At 41.2% G+C, this 20,407-nt stretch overlaps 1 protein-coding gene across 2 annotated transcripts in view; it reads right to left on the bottom strand.

The window, feature by feature from the left end:
* Positions 1–18,582, bottom strand: part of KDM4C (lysine demethylase 4C) — a 453,801-nt gene extending 435,219 nt beyond the window's left edge. For both annotated transcript variants that reach the window (XM_074953333.1, XM_074953334.1), the window contains exon 1: positions 18,445–18,582. The gene's annotated coding sequence lies outside the window, so the exon portion shown is untranslated. The remainder of the gene's footprint in view (positions 1–18,444) is intronic.
* Positions 18,583–20,407: the final 1,825 nt, after the last annotated feature.

Raw genomic sequence — 20,407 nt, 5'->3', positions numbered from 1 at the left:
TTATTTTTAAGTATATATATTTGCTCTGTAAAAAAGATAAACAAAGAAATAGTATTTTTCAATTTACCTCTTACAAATACTGTAGTGCAGTGGTTCAGGGGGGCCATGGAGCCCGAGGGCTGAAACCTGGTGCCCCGAGCCTCAGCGCTGAAGCCAGGAGCGACGTGGGGCTGAAGGCAGCACCCCCACCCCACCTGCTGTCCCCAAGCCAGGAGCAGCGCAGGGCTGAAGCCAGCGGGCACCCCCTCCCCGAAGCCGGGAGCAGCATGGGGCTGAAGCCGGTAAACCCCCTCCCACCCCACCAAGCCAGGAGCAACGGGGGGCTGAAGCCAGGAGCCCCAGCCTCCCGCCCCGACCCAAAGCTGAAAGCCGCACCTGGAGCCTCCCCCCAACCTGTACACAGTCCCTACCTACCCATTGCCTGCACCCTGAGCTACTTCCCTGCCTGCACACAGCCCCTAGTTACCCCCTGCACCCTGGGCTACTCCCCCTCACTTCACACAGCCCCTATCTACCCCCTGCCTGCACCCTGAGCTACCCCTGTACCAGCACACAGCCCCTAGCTACCCCTCTCCCTGCACCCTGAGAGGTTTTCAAACTTCTTAACTGAGTCCCCCCTTTGAATTATATTTTTTGGTTGTGTCCCCCTACAACCCAGACAGGCTGGGTGGCCTCCTGAGTGAGTTGGGGGGGTGCTCCCTCCCTGGACCCTGCTGTGCGGAGCTGGCTCGAGCCCCACCAGCCCTTGCCCCCCACCCCTCCAGGAATAGAAGTAAAACTATGCCTATGTCCAGAGGTCCCCCCACACTAGGCCCTGGCATTTTTATAGTATGTTGAGGCGGGCCTCAGCAAGAAAAAGGCTGAGAGCTCCTGCTGTAGTGCAAAGTTTTTTTTATCATGAAAGTGCAACTTACAAATGTAGAATTTTTTTTTTAACATAAGTGCACTCAAAAACAAAAACAATGTAAAATTGTAGAGCCTACAAGTCCACTCAGTCCTACTTCTTATTCAGCCAATCGCTAAGACAAACAAGTTTGTTTACATTTATGGGAGATAATGCTGCCCTCTTCTTATTTACAATGTCACCTGAAAGTGAGAACAGGCATTCACATGGCACTGTTGTAGCCAGGTTGCAAGGTATTTACAAGCCAGATGTGCTAAACATTTGTATACCCCTTCATGCTTGGGCTTGTAGATTGTCCTTTTTTACAGTGCAAATATTTGTAATCAAAAATAATAATATAAAGTGAGCACTCTACACTTTGTGTCTTTGTTGCAATTGAAATAAATACCTTTGAAAATGTAGAAAAACTTCCACAAATATTTATAATAAATTTAAATTGGTATTCTATTATTGTTTAACAGTGCAATTAAAACTGTAATTAATTGCTATTAATTTTTTTAATCTCATGATTAATTGCAATTATTTTAATTGTTTGACAGCCCTCTTAAAAATATGATTATATTATATTTATTAGACATCAACACGACAGCCTTTCTGGCAATCCTCTTGTATGTTTTCTTCTTACAAATGAAATACCACTAAATGATAGATCCAATATATCAAGCTGGTCGAGTACAACAGTATCTTTCAGTCATATTAGTCTTCTAACTCTAAGTGGTACATGGGAAACTGACAGGTCACAAGGTTCTATCTTCTTTTCCCTGTTTCCAGCTGCTAAACTGCATCAAAAGATAAATAAAATACTTCCCTACTGCTCAAATTTTTACATAAGAAATAGCTGTATTTAGCATAGGGATGTCACATGACCATGTGTGGAGATGGCCATAAGAAACTTGCTGTGAAACTAACACTATATGAAAGAACCTGGTGTTCAAAAGTATATTACCATCAACAGCACATTTTTCAGAAATGTTGCTTCCTTGTTGTGACCAGACTGTACATCTCTGATGCACTTCATACTTTTGGCACTTGATCTTTTTTGACAAGGCCAACAATTATGTGAACTTTTTTTTTCCCCCCACAGTATTTCCAAATTAGGCCTTATTTATTTATTGGACAACCTGGAGATATTCTGAGTTTCCCATACCTTCAAAAAATCTAGTACATCAGCTGACTGATGTAATAAAGTAACAGGGTAAAAATAAAACTGAAAGCTTTCCTAAAAATTAATATAAAAAAATAACTATGTTCCTCCTTAATGACATGACTTTCCTCTCCACAAAGTGCCTTTACTCCATTACTACTAATTAAAAAGAGCACAACTTTGCAATATATTTCTCCCAAAAGGCATGATAAATTCCAATATGTTGGGTTTTAGGATTTTCTGAGGTCCTAATATACTTTCTTTACAGCTAAACAGTAACCAAGAGAAAAGATTTTCCACAAACAGATGCTATAATGCAAATCTACCACCAAACTCAAATAGATTAGGCATATGGAAATCCATGGGAGTCTGTGGGAGGTGGGAAAAAAGAATGGCATTATCTCCGCCCAAGGCCCCTGTGGTTGGTACTACAGAAGACCCTGTGGACCCTGTCATGGTTACAGGGCTAGATAAACTCTAACCCTTCTCTGGTCTGTCTGAACACACCCCCTGAGGTAAAAGACCTTGTGCCTTTATGTTTTCTGGAATGGAATCATACCATCTTCCCACTCTTAGAAGGAGTACCCAACTGGGTTCAGCATCTGCAGTACTTTCCTTAGGGACCTGTTATCAATGGTTAGGTGATGCACCCGATGAAGTGAAGTGAGCTGTAGCTCACGAAAACTTATGCTCAAATAAATCTGTTAGTCTCTAAGGTGCCACAAGTACTCCTTTTCTTTTTGCGAATACAGACTAACAAACACGGCTGCTACTCTGAAACCTAGAGGAAATGTAACAATGGTTTTGGCTGTTAGCTGGATTCCACTAATACACACTTCCAAATGTGATTCTTTTTAAATAAAGTTATTTGCTTTATTACTGCTTCAAGTTTTTTAAATGAGCACCAACTTTTTAAACTCAATTGGCACACAAGATCCACAAGGAGAGAGCGCTGTTCTGACAGATTTTATGAGGCCCATCTAAGCAGTGCTCCCTGCTGCAGACTTTAGCAAAATTACAGGTTGGGTGGAAAGGAAAGAGCTGTTCCTGGATGGGATATTTGAGAAGCAGTTACACAACTATCCACATAGAAAATTTTTAAAGGCCTGATTCTCACACTGAGAACCACTCACACTGCTTGGCAGTGTAAAAGGTCCTTTTAACTGGGCAAAAATTAAGCGTGTTAAGGTAAATAAGAATCAGAACCCAATTTCTTAAAGCTTTATATTTAGACATTGGAAGTGTTTAAAGTTTAACAAGAACGAGTCTCTCTCTCTATCCTCCCCATGCCCCCATCTTCATGCCTTGCCAGTCTCCTGTGTCCCTGCCTGACTCATTGAAATCTTTCTATTAACTCTCCACTTTTCCCAATTACTAAATAACACCTCTCAGAAAGGCCAACAAAACAAAATTAAATTGGAGTTCGTAAGCCATGCTGTTTTGGAGATAGAATGAGCCAAAAAAAATTTTTTTTTAATTTTAAAAACTGAATTTCAGGTAAATTTTCCAAATACCGTAACTTTGACACTCCTTTTATACTTTTTCCTATACTTAACAGAAAAATTCTCATGCTGCATTTCATCCCAGGGTAGAAGTTTTGTTTTAGGAAGACTATATTATCTGGGAAGTTGGGAGAGGGTGAAGTATGACATTCCATAATATTGATCCATTTCAACCCAGTGATTTTTTTTCTCTTTTTCCTGACATTAGTATTTAAGTTAGAGTGATTTTAACTCTCGAGACAGAGGTATGTAAATTCTGTAGCAATTAATTGCAGAGAAGGTTAGAGCAAATAGGGTGGATAAAAATTTGATTTAAAGAAAAAATTATTTAAATTTCTTATTTAAATGAAAATCATATTTTATCCATCCTATTTTCCCTGACATTTCTCTACAACTCATTGCTGCAAAGCAGATCCTGTTACCAGATACCAAAGCTCAATAGTAAGAAATGCTTGATTGTTTTCTCTGTACAACATCAGAGCACCCAAAATGCTAGAAAGTGTTTATTACAGCAAACATTTTTATCCACACCATGGATGAAAAATTTACCAAATGTTATGTTTGATATGGAAAACCTGTTTTTTGTGCTCCAAAAAAACCTTACTGTTTCCATTACGTATAACCATAATCAGAGGAGTACACTATAATACTGAAGCAAGAGCATTTTTATTTTATTTATCTATCTGTTGTGCCCAATTCAGGTTAGCAACAGTTCAGAAGAGTTGATCTTTGGGAAAGAAGCTGAAATAGGAAAAACTTCAGCCTGGAGAACCTATTGCAATAATAGATTGCACACAAGGTGATTTTCCTCTATTTTTTGATGATCAAAACAACTGTTCCTGTGGAACCATTTATACAACATCATTTTTTTTTTCTCCTGTCCAATATGGGAGAAAACTGCCAGAAAAAAGAGAAAGGGAAAATGGCAAAACCAGCAGAGACTGCCCTTTATTATGAGAACTGGATGGACTTTACAGAAGGAAAGTCATTACAAACATCATAGTATGCCACTTGCATTGAACATATGGAGCTGCTGAATGACATACCAAAAGAACAGGCTGAGTTCTGCACTGGTTTAATGCATTAATCATAAACTTCTGCAGATCTGGGCTATGTCTTATATCGGGGTGGCCACTCTTCAGAAGTTAATATGCGGCTTCTTGCATAGGCACAGACCTCGGGGCTGGCACTACAGGCACCAAGTTTCCAATGTGCTGGGGGGGCGGTCACTGCTCAACCCCTGGCTCTGCCACAGGCCCTGCCCCCATTCCGCCCCTTTCCTGAGCCTGTCGTGCCCTCACTCCTCCCCCGAGCCTCCTGCAGGCCACAAAACAGCTGATCGGCAGGTGCGCGGAGGGAGGAGGAGGTGCTGATTTGCGGGGCTGCCAGTGGGTGGGAGGCGCTGGGAGCGGAGGGGTGGGGGGAGCTGCTGAAGTATTACTGTGGCTCTTTGGCAATGTACATTGGTAAATTCTGGCTCCTTCTCAGGCTCAGGTTGGCCACCGCTGTCTTATTTAGTCAAATTTGATTGTGTCTCAGAGCCATTGCAGAACTGCCATGATTGACAATCTGCTGGAGAACTCAATGAAAAGCGGGACTTGGGTGTGTTAGCAAAGCAGAGTTCGGAAAGCACACACAGAACCTGCACCCCAGGTTAATGCTAGCAATTCCCTACTTTCATAAGAAACATTCTTCAGTATTCCTTTTATTTTTTACTAGGTTCTTAAGACCTTGGAGTAAGAGGTGGAGTGGGAGCAGGGGTGGAGCCCCCCCTCCCCCCAGCATATTAGAAAGTCTACGCCTCTGATGGCAGGCTCTGGGGTAGTAATCTTCCTTACTAATCCCCTTTGTAGTCCCCAGGAGGAGGGAGAAGATGCAGAAAACACCTTCTCCCTTCTACCAGGTAAAGTTGGGGGGTGGGAGGGGAGGGAGTGAGAAATTTATCAGAACCACGTAGCCAGACATTGGTTGTGACAGGATGCAGAGGCAACACCTAGTTCTCAGTAAGCAAAAGGTCATCATCTCTGGCTTTCCTTTCTTCTCCCCTTATACACATGATTTGATAAGGAGCTATAAAAATGGCTGCTTGTCAGCCATGTGGAAAAAAGTACCTATAAAAAGGCAGAGGTCTAGATCCAGGGATCAGTGAACCTCAGATTGGAGAATTCTTGTTGTTTGTCTTTAATTTATGCTGAAAAAGTTTTGCTCTTGCTGATTACTGTTGTCTTATTTCTGCTAAGTCACTTACATGATGGTTCTCCCAGAGACTGGCCTTTTCACCAGGGCACTGCCCTGAGCATCGCCGATGGAAAGACACTCCATACACACGTATACTTTGTCTTTTGTATCTCCCTGTAGCTAGTAGGTACCTTGTACATTTTTTAAGCGCTGGCAAACACCCTACTCCCCATACATCATTAAGGAAAAAGTTGCCTACTAGCCAATTGTGAATGGATTTTTCAAGCCCTACCAAAAGGGAAAAACAAAATAAATATTATTTCCACACAAAAAAAACTATATTAAAAAGCATTCTTAAGGTTGCAGAGTGAACCATTCAAAAGTTAGGAAAAGCCAGAATCCAGGTAGCACACATAACCTTAATTCTGCCTTTTTGTAAGTATGCATTATGATATAGTCTTTCCTTATATGATCACATGATGTATTTTCCCCTGCGTGGACACTTACTTCACTCACCACACAGGATGGGCAATGCTCAGTGAATGAGGCAGTTGTTCAATATTTATTTTTATCCTTTCCATTCAAAAGGGGACTCATCTTATTTACTGCACACCATCTAAACCTTTCACTGAATAAGGATTTTTTCAAGAATGTCTTCATGAGCTTTTCTATAACACTCACCACCACATTGTACATAAGAGTGCCTGAGGAACATTGATGAATTTATCTTCAAAATACTTCTTTAGAGAATTAATACCACATTTTACAGGTGAGGCGCCGAGGCACAGGAAGATTAAAGCCAAAACTTGTAAGTGACCACCTATTTTGGGTACCTCACTGTGACACCTTGTACACCCACATACCCCACTTTTATATGGTTATGATATATTGTGTACAAAGTATGCCTTGTGAGGTATTGTTTGAAAACTGAAATCTGCTGAATATTATTATCCTGATGAAATGTGTGTAACATCACTGCACGTAAAATTGTGAGTTCTTGTTATAAGTGTGTTATTGAAATATATTCTAATTCTGGGTAACGCCCTTAGACCATTTTCTCAAAGACAAAGGCACAATAGCACGCCAGTTAAGTGCTAAACGGCCATTACATGCTTAATCGGAGATTCACCAGCAGAGGAGTTGTAAACAAGAAATTTACAATTCATTTCAAGGACAGTTGGCAGTTCACGTACACCATGGAACTGCCTGATCCCATGACCCATCAAAGACTTTTCCAGTACAAAGGGTCAGAGTATAAAAAGGAGAGGCAGTGACTGCCTCATCACCTCTCTTCCCTCTTCTCTACATGGCAGCAAGATTGCTTGAAAGACACCACTGAATTGGGGGAGTGGTCCTGGCATGGAGGTTTTTCCCACCAGTACAAACTGTTGCAAGCTTTTGTAGAGAAACCTTTTTGTTTTTAAACTTCTTAGTAAAGTTTAGGAATTAGCTTGCATGTTTACCTTTTTCTTTCTTTTGTAACCACCACTGACTTTTATTCCTTACCACTTGTAAATCACTTAAAATCTCTCTCGTGAATAAACTTGTTTTTACTGTTTCATCTAAATCAGTGTGTTTGGTTCAAGTGTTTGGAAAATCTATATTCAGATCAACAGGGTTGGTGCATATTCATTCCATTTGTTGGAATGACAGACTAATTCATGATCTTGTATGGTCCAGGGGGCTACTGAACGATACAAGGTGCACATTTCTGGGGGGGCAAGGTTGGGACTGAGGGATGGGCGGATATCGCCCTGTATCTATTCATGGATGGCTGGGCATAGCATTCATATATTGCAGCATTCATATATTCAGCTGGGAGTGACTTTACATACTGATGGCTGTGAGTGAGCAGAGCCTGGAGGGGTCTGCTGATCACTAGCAAAGCAGTGTAAAAGGGATCCTAGGCTGGAGAGCTAAAGGGACACAGCAGTTCAGCAGTACAGGCTGCACCTTGAGGAACATCACACTCAGTAACTGAATGCTGAACTTAATTCTTGATTTTTTCAGAGGTGATCATCTCACAGGTCCCACTAATTTCAACTGGAATTGAGAGTGTTGATTTTTTTTGTCTGAAGTTCTCAATCCCTGGAGTCTCAAATAGGGCACCCAACAAAAGAGAATCACATAATTAGTGATCATGTCCAAAAGTTTTCATTTATCATGTAGGAAGTGTACGGCAGAGCCGGGGATAAAACCCAGTTATCTCAGATCCCAGGCCAGAATCTTGATCACAAAACTCTTCTTTCTCTTCCTTCAGTCCCTGCCTCACGCACTGTGCATCCCGTGCACTGAACGAAGCAGTGGGAAAACAATTATACACGATCAGAGTTAAAGTTAAAGACTATGTCATAATACATATGCACAAAGGAGCAGAATTAGGTTGCGTGGTATAGCTTAATTCTGATATTTCCTAAATTTTACACCCTAATATGCTTTTAGCATAGCTTTTAAATGGACTTTCTGAAAGAAAAATGGAGAAAATAATTCTATCATATGCAGGTCTTTGCTTTGTTAGAAGGTTAGATAGCAGAATTCCTGTCTCTGGGAAAGGAGTGATTAAAGCAGGGGGTTGAGAATTAGGAATCCTGGGTTAATTATACTTTGCATTTACATACTGCAAATTCTCAGTGGGTCTCAAAGCATTTTGTATGCAAGAAGGGCCCCATTTTACAGCACAGCCAAGCACACAGATTTGGCATATTCTTGCTGAAAGGTAGTGTACTTTAGAGAAAGAGACTTGGGTCCACCATATTAGAGATCTGGGTTCTATTCCAACTTCTGCTAGAAGGGACATGTGCAACCTCTCTAGTCCTCGGTTATTCCTCCTGTAAAATGGGAGGAATGATATATGCCTCCCTCCTAGTGAAGAGATATAAAGTCTTGTGCAATAATAAGAGTTGAGAAACACAAATAATTATTATTCTAATAAATGGAAGAGACAAGACCCAAAAAAAGGTCTCCTGATTCCGAGCCCAGTGTTCCTTCCCCCAAGCCAACAGGCATCTTGATGCGGGGAAAAGAACCAGCTACATTCATTTTGCCCGTGTTGGGTTTGAAGCTATAGCTCCATATAGCTATTTAGAAGTGATACTTGAGGCTCAGTCTGGCCCAGGTGCATGCATGCTTTTAACTAGTTCCCCTGGCTCACAACTCAGTCAAACTTAGAGGGATTTTCACGGGGACAACAAAAGGAAAATCTGAGCTTGGAACTATCGCCCTGCCAAAATTTCAAATCCATACGCAAAATCCCTGGGACACTAGACCTGTCATAAAAAAAAAGATTTAAAAAAATATATATGTTATCTCCTTTTCAGGTTCAGTATGACCTACTCTCAAAAGTTAGAACATTGCTTTTGATTAAACATTTTAAAAAAAATCAGCTTGAGACTGAGACCAAGCTGGACAGTTTCAGCCCAAAAGGTTAACGTTTGTCTAAGTTACAAGAAACTAGAAACATGGAGTTACAGGGAAATATTAAGCAACCTTAATAATAGGGTTTAGCAGAGTTATAATTGCAGAACACAGAATAAAAGAACTGTTAAAAATGAAATCTCTTGGGATTTGTCATAAACCTCCTAGTTTTGCCACTCCATCCTCCCCCCTTTACAAAATATCCAACTATTCCTTAAACATACTTTCATTTCTGTTGCTTTATTCCCTGTATTTCCACCCAATTTCTAATTCATGTTCGGCATTTTATTTTAAAAACCTTTTCTTAACCACTACACGGGTATAAACAATTTATCTGGTTCCAAAATATCGAATACATTTGTAATTTTGAGTACACTGTAAGGTCACTTCTACATGAAGGAAATAAATGGTGAAAATTAACTGAACCTCACCGCTCCCACAATGTCAGTCTCTTTACTTTCCTTCTCCGCAGGTGCTTTTACAATAATTATCTAGGTTCTTTTAAAAAGGGACACTATCAAGTCAGAGACTCAATTTTTAAGTTTTGATAGAAAACGAAATTTCCAAAAAAAAGCTTGGGTGAAATCCTAGCCACACCGACGTTGATGGTTGTTTTGCCCGATGGGGATGGGATTTCACTTTTTACTGGCAGAAATTTTTATTTTCTTTTTACATAAGAGCGGCCATACTGGGTCAGACCAAAGGTCCATCTAGCTCAGTATCCTGTCTTCGAACAGTGGCCAATGCCAGGTGCCCCAGAGGGAATGAACAGAACAGGCAATCATCAAGTTATCCATCCCCTGTTGCCCATTCCCAGCTTCTGCAAACAGAGGCTAGGGACACCATCCCGATCCATCCTGGCTAATAGACATTGATGGATCTATCCTCCATGAACTTACCTAGTTCTTTTTTGAACGCTGTTATAGTCTTGGCCTTCACAATATCCTCTAGCAAGGAGTTCCACAGGTTGACTGTCCACTGTAAGAAAAAATACTTCCTTTTGTTTGTTTTAAATCTGCTGCCCATTAATTTCATTTGGTGACCCCTAGTTTTTGTGTAATGAGAAGGAGTAAATAACACTTCCTTATTAACTTTTTCCACACCAGTCATGATTTTATAGACCTCTATCATTAATTAAACATTATGTCATGTGATTAAGTCTCCAGGAATATGTCCAACCAAGATTGGCAATCCTATCTGGAGCCTTTTTTAAAAATTGGCGTCACATTAGCTATCCTCCGGTCATTTGGTACAGAAGCTGATTTAAATGATAGGTTACAGACAACAGTTAGTAGCTCTGCAATTTCACATTTGAGTTCCTTCAGAACTCTTGGGTGAATACCATCTGGTCCTGGTGACTTATTACTGTTTAGTTTATCAGTTTGTTCCAAAACTTCCTCTAATGACACCTCAATCTGAGACAGTTCCTCAGATTTGTCACCTAAAAAAAATAAACAGTTTGGGAATCTCCCTCACATCCTTAACCATGAAGACCGACGCAAAGAATTCATTTAGTTTTGCCGCAACAGTCTTATGGTCCGTGAGTGCTCCTTTAGCATCTCAATCGTCCAGTGGCCCCACTGGTTGTTTGGCAGGCTTCCTGTTTCTGATTGATGTACTTTAAAAAAAAATTGCTATTACTTTTTGAGTCTTTGGCTAGCTGTTCTTCAAATCTTTTTGGCCTTCCTAATTGTATTTTTACACTTCATTCTCTTTTCTCTTTTTAAAAAAGTTGTTTTTGGATTTGCAATTGTAGCATTCTGCCAATGTTTGAGAACCAGAAAGTGAAACTGATGAGAACTATAGATAGAAGTAAATTTACTTTCACTTTCTATTTTTTGCATTATGCAGTTGTTTTAACCTGAACAAATACATTCAAAATTCAAACTCTCTCATATTTTAACATCTTAAATTACTGACAGGAAAATTTGCTTTTAATATTATTTTAACCTGAGAATGTTTCTTTATTTTTACCCAAAAGTTAGGCTCAACTCCTGCAAAAACTTATCCATGCTCGGTTTCAGAGTAGCAGCCGTGTTAGTCTGTATTCGCAAAAAGAAAAGGAGTACTAGTGGCACCTTAGAGACTAACCAATTTATTTGAGCATAAGCTTTCGTGAGCTCACTTCATCGGATGCATTCAGTGGAAAATACAGTGAGGAGATTTATATACACACAGAACATGAAAAAATGGGTGTTGTCATACACATTGTAAGGAGAGTGATCACTTAAGATGAGCTATTACCAGCAGGAGAGCGGGGGGGGGGGGGGGAAGAGTGATCACTCGCCTTACAGTGTGTATGATAAACACCCATTTTTTCACGTTCTGTGTGTATATAAATCTCCTCACTGTATTTTCCACTGAATGCATCCGATGAAGGGAGCTGTAGCTCACGAAAGCTTATGCTCAAATAAATGGGTTAGTCTCTAAGGTGCCACTAGTACTCCTTTTCTTTTATCCATGCTCTTATCTTTAAGTACATGAGAAGTTCCTTTGAAGTCATTGGAGCTACTCATGTATAAAGATAAGCATTTAAGTATGCAGCATCAGGACTTTATTTAGCATTTATAATTACACATCTTTTAACCAATGAAATAAGGCCTAGATTAATATATAAATTTATGATAGTACAACTAAAACTAAGGACAGACCAGGTCATGCAGGGGAGGGGGGGAGTGGCACTATATGTGAAAGAAAATGTAGACTCAAATGAAATAAAAATGTTAAACGAATCCACATGTTCCATAGAATCTCTATGAATAATAATTCCATGCTCAAATAAGACTATAACAGTAGGAACCTATTACTGACCACCTGACCAGGACAGTGATAGTGACAATGAAAAGCTAAGGGAGATTAGAGAGGCTATCAAAACAAAGAACTCGATAATAGTGGGGGATTTCAATATCCCCATATTGACTGGGTACATGTCATGTCAGGATGAAATACAGAGACAAAATTTCTCGATACTTTATATGACTGCTTCTTGGAGCAGCTGGTACAGGAACCCACAAGGGGAGAGACAACTCTCGATTTAGTCCTGAATGGAGTGCAGGATCTGGTCCAAGAGGTAACTATAACAGGACCGCTTGGCAATAGTGACCATAATATAATAACATTTAACATTCTTGTGGGGGGGAAGAACACCTCAACAGCCCAACACTGTGGCATTTAATTTCAGAAAGGGGAACTATGCAAAAATGAGGAGGTTAGTAAAACAGAAGTTAAAAGGTACAGTGATAAGAGTGAAATCCCAGCAAGCTGCATGGATGCTTTTCAAAGACACCATAATAGAGGCTCAACTTAAATGTATACCCCAAATTAAAAAACACAGTAAAAGAACTAAAAAAGAGCCACCGTGGCTTAACAACCATGTAAAAGAAGCAGTGCAAGATAAAAAGGCATCTTTTAAAAAGTGAAAGTCAAATCCTAGTGAGGTAAATAGAAAGGAGCATAAACACTGCCAAATTAAATGTAAAAATGTAATAAGAAAAGCGAAAAAGAAGTTTGAAGAACAGCTAGCCAAAACCTCAAAAGGTAATAAAATGTTTTTTTAAGTACATCAGAAGCAGGAAGCCTGCTAAACAATCAGAAGGGCCCCTGGACGATCGAGATACAAAAGAAGCACTTAAAGATGATAAAGACATCACAGAGAAACTAAATGAATTCTTTGCTTCAGTCTTCACAGCTGAGGATGTTAGGTAGATTCCCAAACCTGAGCTGACTTTTGTAGATGACAATTCTGAGGAATTGCCATAGACTGAAGTGTCACTAGAGGTGGTTTTGGAATTAATTGAGAAACTTAGCAGTAACAAGACACCGGGACCAGATGGCACTCACCCAAGACTTCCGAAAAAACTCAAATGTGAAATTGTGAAACTATTAACTATGGTTTGTAACCTGTCCTTTAAATCAGCTACTGTACCCAATGACTGGAAGATAGCTAATGTAACACCAATATTTAAAAAGGGCTCTAAAGGCGATCCTGGCAATTACAGACTGGTAAGTCTAACGTCAATACCGGGCAAATTAGTTGAAACAACAGTAAAGAATAAAATTGTCAGACACATAGAAGAACATAAAATTGTTGCGCAAAAGTCAACATGGTTTCTGGAAAGGGAGATCATGTCTGACTAAACTATTAGAGTTCTTTGAGGGGGTCAAAAAACACGTAGACAAGGGGGATCCAGTGGACATAGTGTACTTAGATTTCCAGAAAGCCTTGACAAGGTCCCTCACCAAAGGCTCTTATATAAATTAAGTTGTCATGGGATAAGAGGGAAGATTCTTTCATGGATTGAGAACTGGTTAAAAGACAGGGAACAAAGGGTAGGAATAAATGGTACATTTTCAGAATGGAGAGCGGTAACTAGTGATGTTCCCCAGGGGTCAGTCCTAGGACCTATCCTATTCTACTTATTCATAAATGATCTGGAGAAAGGGGTAAACAGCAAGGTGACAAAGTTTGCAGATGACACTAAACTGCTCAAGACAGTTGAGACCAAAGCAGACTGTGAAGAACTTCAAAAAGATCTCACAAAACTAAGTGATTGGGCAACAAAATGGCAAATGAAATTTCATGTGGATAAACGTAAAGTAATGCACATTGGAAAAAATAACCCCAACTACACATACAATATGGTGGGGGCTAATTTAGCTACAACTAATCAGGGAAAAGATCTTGGAGTCATCATGGATAGTTCTCTGAAGACGTCCACGCAATGTGCAGCGGCAGTCAAAAAAGCAAATACGATGTTACGAATCATTAAAAAAGTGATAGAGAATAAGACGGAGAATATCTTATTGCCCTTATATAAATCCACGGTACACCCACATCTTAAAAACTCCGTACAGATGTGGTCTCCTCATCTCAAAAAAAGATATACTGGCATTAGAAAAGGTTCAGAGAAAGGCAACTAAAATGATTAGGGGTTTGGAACGGGTCCCATATGAGGAGAGATTAAAGAGACTAGGACTTTTCAGCTTGGAAAAGAGGAGATTAAGAGGTATATAAAATCATGCGTGGTTTGGAGAAAGTGAATTAGGAAAAGTTATTTATTTGTTCCCATAATATAAAAACTAGGGGCCACCAAATGAAATTAATGGCAGCAGGTTTAAAACAAATAAAAGGAAGTTCTTCTTCACTCAGCGCACAGTCAACCTGTGGAACTCCTTGCCTGAGGAGGTTGTGAAGGCTAAGACTATAACAGGGTTTAAAAGAGAACTGGATAAATGCACGGAGGTTAAGTCCATTAATGGCTATTAGCCAGGATGGGTAACGAATGGTGTCCCTAGCCTCTGTTTGTCAGAGGGTGGAGATGGATGGCAGGAGAGAGATCACTTGATCATTACCTGTTACGTTCACTCCCTCTGGGGCACCTGGCATTGGCCACTGTCGGTAGACAGGATACTGGGCTGGATGGACCTTTTGTCTGACCCAGTATGGCCGTTCTTATGTTCTAAATGCAATACCATCTAAGAAACCTACAGAGCTCCATAATAGTTTGCTGCTCCAAAAAAGCAGCACAGTTTTATAGTGCACTTTAGACCCATCAGTATGAAACTGCTTATAAAATCCCTTTATTGCATGTCTGAAATATGCAAGAATAACTTATTAAGTTCTTGTTCTAGAATATCCAGTATTTAAGCTTGCTAATTTCTGATTCTACGGAAGGGAAGGGGGGGCATTTTTTTAAAATGCAACAGCATATTAAAGAGTTATTTTCTGTCAGTTGTTTACTGTTTTGTTGCAGACCTGAAATGAACATAAAAATACCAAAAAGCAATAACAAGTTCCTCACTGTTATACTGTTTACATTTTTGTTTTCGAAAAAGTGTTATGGTTGTCCCAAAAACAATTCTTATTCGCTATCATCGAGATGAACTTCAAAGATTTTAATCAAATAGTAAGAAAATTATAATAAAAAATGTTAACTACTCTAAAGTTCTATATATACCTCAGCCAAAACTGAAAACTGTTTTCAAACATCATTTTTATTTAAACTACATTTGAATACAGTTAGCCACCTCATGTAGCTAATACCAAGCTATGTTCACCATCAGATTCAGGAAGTACAGTCAAATCCCAATAGAAGACAACTTGAATTAATTCATTAAAGAAACATGAAACAGTACAATTAAGCAGCTGCCCCAGTTGAAAGAGGACACATTTTAAACAATCTAAAATAATAATTAGCATTTGCCTGCGTAATTTACTGATTTGAATGTATAACTGTGGTAATTGTATATTTATGTTTAATACAGTATTTTGTCATTAAGGGTCTGAATTTTAAACAAGTCAGACCCTTAATGACAAAATACTGTATTAAACAGAGACGCAAGACAAAAAACTAACTCACTACACTTCATTTTCTTCTTTTAATATTTACACTGCAATCTTAGAATTTCATATTTTAGCATCTCTTCATACTGGCTAAATGTTTCCCCATTAAGTGCAATGTATGCTAAATCTGACCCGATTATGGCTTAATCATTACCATTCTTTATTATTAAGCTAAAATCATTTCCTGGGAGACATCCCAAAAAAGCAGATCCCGGTTATGTAGCATAGGTTTTATTACCAGGGATTAGCCACAGTTCAGTCACCAGTGGCCAGCACCTGGCATAGCTATCCCAGCACAAATTCAAGTGGAGACAAGGGTAACCATGAATCACACCGGTTCAATTTACCCCAATTTTAAGCAAAGGAAAATAAACTTTGCAAATCACATTTTTGTCTACACTTGGGGATTGTGTTATTGCAGTAAAACCATTTACTGGTTACCAAAGTATAGACACTGACAGAGAAACAATTTTACAAATATGTATGTCATCATACTCAATATCTTAGTAAAAAATGCATCCAAGAAAAAGGTCACTGTGCCATTTTGTTTCTCTTTTTTTTTTTTTTTTTTTTTTTAAATCAAGCCACTAAGCTATCACTACCAAACCCTTTGCTTTGCATAAAATATATCAGCTTACAAATTATAGTTATGTCAGCTACCTGATAGCAGCAATAATGGAAGAAACTAATTTTTAAAAGTAGGGACAGAAATTACACATTTAAAACTACTTATTTAAGAACATCGAAGGTGGATCCTTCAGTCTCTGAAATGATATAAACATTGAAAATCAATCAACAGGAAGAATTTTTTCTTTACATAAAGAAACAAGATCAGTTATCTTCATTCAAATGCATTACAAACTAGCAGAAATGTTCAAAATAAAAAATGTTAATTTTAACCAGACCTTGACACCAATGATGCTTTTACTGATTTAGGATCAAATCCCACTCATTTCACTCATGTGAGTAATCCAAATGTGCCTAACAGGATTACTTGAACAAGTGAGGAGAGGAACATTTTACCTTTATTTTCTGACTTTCAAGTAGATTGATAATGTAGAATTTAAGGTCCCAATCCTGCAATTTGCTCTGCATAGGTGAATCCATGTACCCACACAGAGCCAGCTGTAGGACTGGGGCCTAAAATGATTATTAATTCAGAATACAGTAATCATTTTCTTTCTCGTTTTTGCAGTTATTATACAGAAAACCCCTTGCTACATTCTGTTGAAAGTTTGCTTATGATTTTTTTTGACAATGATAATAGGAACCCTATCTCTGAACTACAATCTCCTGTCAACCACTTAGCTTAGTACTATCACACAGGTGTCACTGTGGTCTTGTATTGGTTAACTTTCACTGAAATATCAACAACAAGAAATGTATATATTGTACTACTGCACCTATAGTTTACAGAAACTGCAAGAACAGAAAAATGCACCATTTGAAAAAAAAAAATCCAAAGAATATGATGGAGAGAATAGGACAGTCAGAAAACTGTAATCAAATCCATACATGAAAAATCTGTGAAATTACATGGCTTTTTTTTTTTTTTTTAAAAAAGTGTCACAATTCAAGTCAAAACAGCACCTCCTAATACTATGCACTGTTAAACTAATTGATTATTTTTATCTGACACCTGCTAGTTTCATTTATCAAGCCTGATTTTAAAAATTATCTTTTTCTATAAAAATATTGCTATTTCACAATGAAAAGCAATAGAATCCACAACACATCCCATAACAGAGGATCCAAAACACTTCCTGAAGGTTCCAATCCTGTAAGGGATTCAGTATGGCCCAGTGGATAGAGTAACCAATTAGCACTCAGGAGAGCCAGATTCTATTCCTGGCTCAGACACTGGCCTGCAGGGTGACCTTGGACAAGTCATTTCAGCTCTCTGTGTCTCAGTTTCCCCTATCTGTAAAATGGGAATAACAATGTTTACTTCATTTGTAAAGCACTTTGAGATCTACGAATGAAAACCACTCTATAAAAGGTAGGGATATTATTTGGACAGACATCTGTGTCCACATGTAGCACCACCGACTTCAGGAGGGGGCCAACCCATGCTGAGCTCATTGCAGAACTGGGGCCAAAGTGATACACCTGCTGTATTCATTTCACTACGTGTTTTTAAATGGGATTTTTCCCAACTGTAGCTTATCCAGGTCTACACACACGCCCATATGTAACTCGGAAGTTCAATCACACAAAAAGTGAGAGACACACTGACAAGTCACACATGCAGTCTGATTGGTTTTTCACGTTTATGTTATGAAAACACTGGTTTTAAAATACAATAGCATGTTCGTGAATACAAAATCCAAACAACTCAACCTGCGCCACAAGAATTGCATTTGCCCCTCGCTTCCCTCCATTTATCTGCCGAACTAGCAGATGCACGCAGCCCAGCTGCAGCGCGCACAAGGGCAGCAGCCACAGTGACAGCTGGGGCAAGCGGGCTGGTTTCCTGTGTGATCCCCCCACGTTCTGTTCAGCAAGTGCAGCACCGTACCGCGGGGCGGTTTGGGGGTGCAGAGAGTGAACACGGCAGAGAGAGCCGGGACCCACACGCACCCCCCCCCCCCGGCCCGCCTCTCCGCGGGACCAGGGCTGCTCACAGGAAGCCACCACCGGCCCCTCCCCACTCGCACAAGCCGTGCCCTGGTCCCCACTCATCCCTGCTTCACCACAAACACAGCCCTGGCCACACGTACTCCCGGCCCCTCCCGCGAGCAGGTGGCAGCGGCATCCCCACCTAAGTGCTGCGTGCTCCAGCCTCCCCGCCCCAGGCAGCCCCGCCACTCCCTGCGCCACCGCGCTCCCGCAGCGGGCTCCAGCCCCTGCCTGCTCCCCTCAGGGGCCTCCCCTGCGGGCTCCCTCAGCCGCACCCCCGGGCCCGGCCTCTGCCCCCAGCGGGGGTCTGTGCGCTCCGGCCCGGTCCCACGGACTGTACCTGGACGGGGAAGTTAACGGCCCGGCAGGGTCGGGGGAGCGACCACACTCCCCCTCACTCGCTCCCTGCTTTGCTTTGCTTTGCTTTCCGGGCTTCTTCCGTGCGCGGATGACAGCTGTTTTTTGCGCATGCGCAGACCCTCCTGTAGGCACGACGAGAACGGAGGCTAATCGGGGGCGTCACGTGACAGGGGAACCCCGCCCACTACTATGGAGGGCCGTGTCAGGTGATCACGGACCACTTAACCGTATTTCCGGGAAGAGCACTGCGCATGTGTAAGAACATGTTTCTGGCGGGGGGGGGGGTGCGGAGCGACATGAAGGGACCCTGGACAATAACTGAAACTGCCTGTGTGACAGCATAGAGAAGGTCACGTGAGCCTGATCTGCTGCTGGGCGATGAGCGGGAGAAGCAGCTAGCGGATCTCTGTTCGGCCAATAGAAGCCGCGCGCGCGGGCCCCTGGGGCCGCAGCGCCCCTAGTGGGGGTAGGCAGCCCGGCCAGGCGCCTTGCCCTGCTGCCGCCGGCCGCCCGCCGGCCTCTCCAGGAGGGGCAGGTGAGGCTGCGCCCGCCCCCAGGGCACCTCGGGACCTCGAACAGGAGCCCGGCCCTGCCTGTAGAGCTCATCACAGATGCTGGAATTAGGGATGCGGGGGGGGCCTGTAGCACCCCCTGAGTTAAAGTGGTTTCCATTGGATAGAGGATTTATGGAGTGGTCCAGTGGCTCTCAGCCTGCGCCCCCCCCCCCCCATAAAAACTGTGCCAGCAGCCCTGGTAGAGCCCACTTTACCAAGCCCCGTAGCTGAGGGCAGATGAAGGAGCTGTGCTAGCTGCACACATGGATTTCTGCACCAGCAAGGCGCCTGGGTCTTAAATAAAAAGCTCTTGTGCTTGTGGAGAAACCCTCACAAGTGCGACCCATTCCGCGGTGTGGCCTCCCAGACAACCCCCCTGCCGTGCCTGCTGTCCACAGCTAGAGTTGAAATAGAAATAGGGCAATTATTTTTGTGAGAATCCTTGTTTTTTCTTGTCTGCGTCTTCGTGCGAAAGAGCCCACCCGTCTGGGATCCACATACTTGTTCTCCAGACAGGGCTCCTGGCTGAAATTGGTGACTGACTTTATTTGAAACCAAATGCAGAAGTCGTCTCTCTGTTGTGGCTTTCCACAATAGTATGGCTCTCCGTCATGCACTCGTGCAGGTGTGCACACTCGCAGTCACGCTACTGGTTTATCTATTGCTGAAGCTGCTACTTGACAATTTGTGTGGTGTAGCAACAGATGGCAGTTTCCACTTTCCTGCTGTTAGAACAAATACATCGTTTTAATCTGATGCGGCTTAAACGTTTATCGCACATAACTGGAAAGGTTTTGTTAAGTCAAACCTAAGTCAGGCAGTTAACCACTTTGATACAATAAGGTTACAACCATAGGCCTGTCCACTGCGTAGAGGATGCCTATGAAGTTTGGCCCATGGAACTGCTAAATCTAGGCAGGAAGCCACAAGATATGTTAGGACAACTCTATACAGTCCAAATGGTGGTATGAATGAGGCAACATTTCTTTGCCTCTAAAATGAAAGTGCACCAAAGAAACTGATTTTTGTGCCACATATTTCTCTCACCCTGGTCAGTGCAGTTACAGTGAGAAATTCATCTCTGATGTATCTCTAGCAAGCAATTTGTTATGTTGTATGTGCCACTTTTTTTTATTCAACTTATTAAGCCCTGCCATATAGTGTAGTTTTATTAATTTAGCTGTACTCTTCTTGATTTAGCTTCGAAAGCACTGCTACAATATGTAATTTTATTTTCAAGGCATTGCTGTAATTAGTCTTTTTTTCCTCCTCGATGTGTGATGTGCCCTATTATCTGAATTCATTGTCTGCATCAACTGGCATTTCTGTAGTATCTCCTTGTATTATCTAGTCACTATACATGGATTATGGAAAGCAGTGAGGACTTCT

The sequence above is a fragment of the Natator depressus genome, chromosome 5 (assembly GCF_965152275.1).
Source record: "Natator depressus isolate rNatDep1 chromosome 5, rNatDep2.hap1, whole genome shotgun sequence".
Lineage (NCBI taxonomy): Eukaryota > Metazoa > Chordata > Testudines > Cheloniidae > Natator > Natator depressus.
Note: the sequence above shows the minus strand (reverse complement) of the source record. Positions and strands in the feature narration are given on the sequence as shown.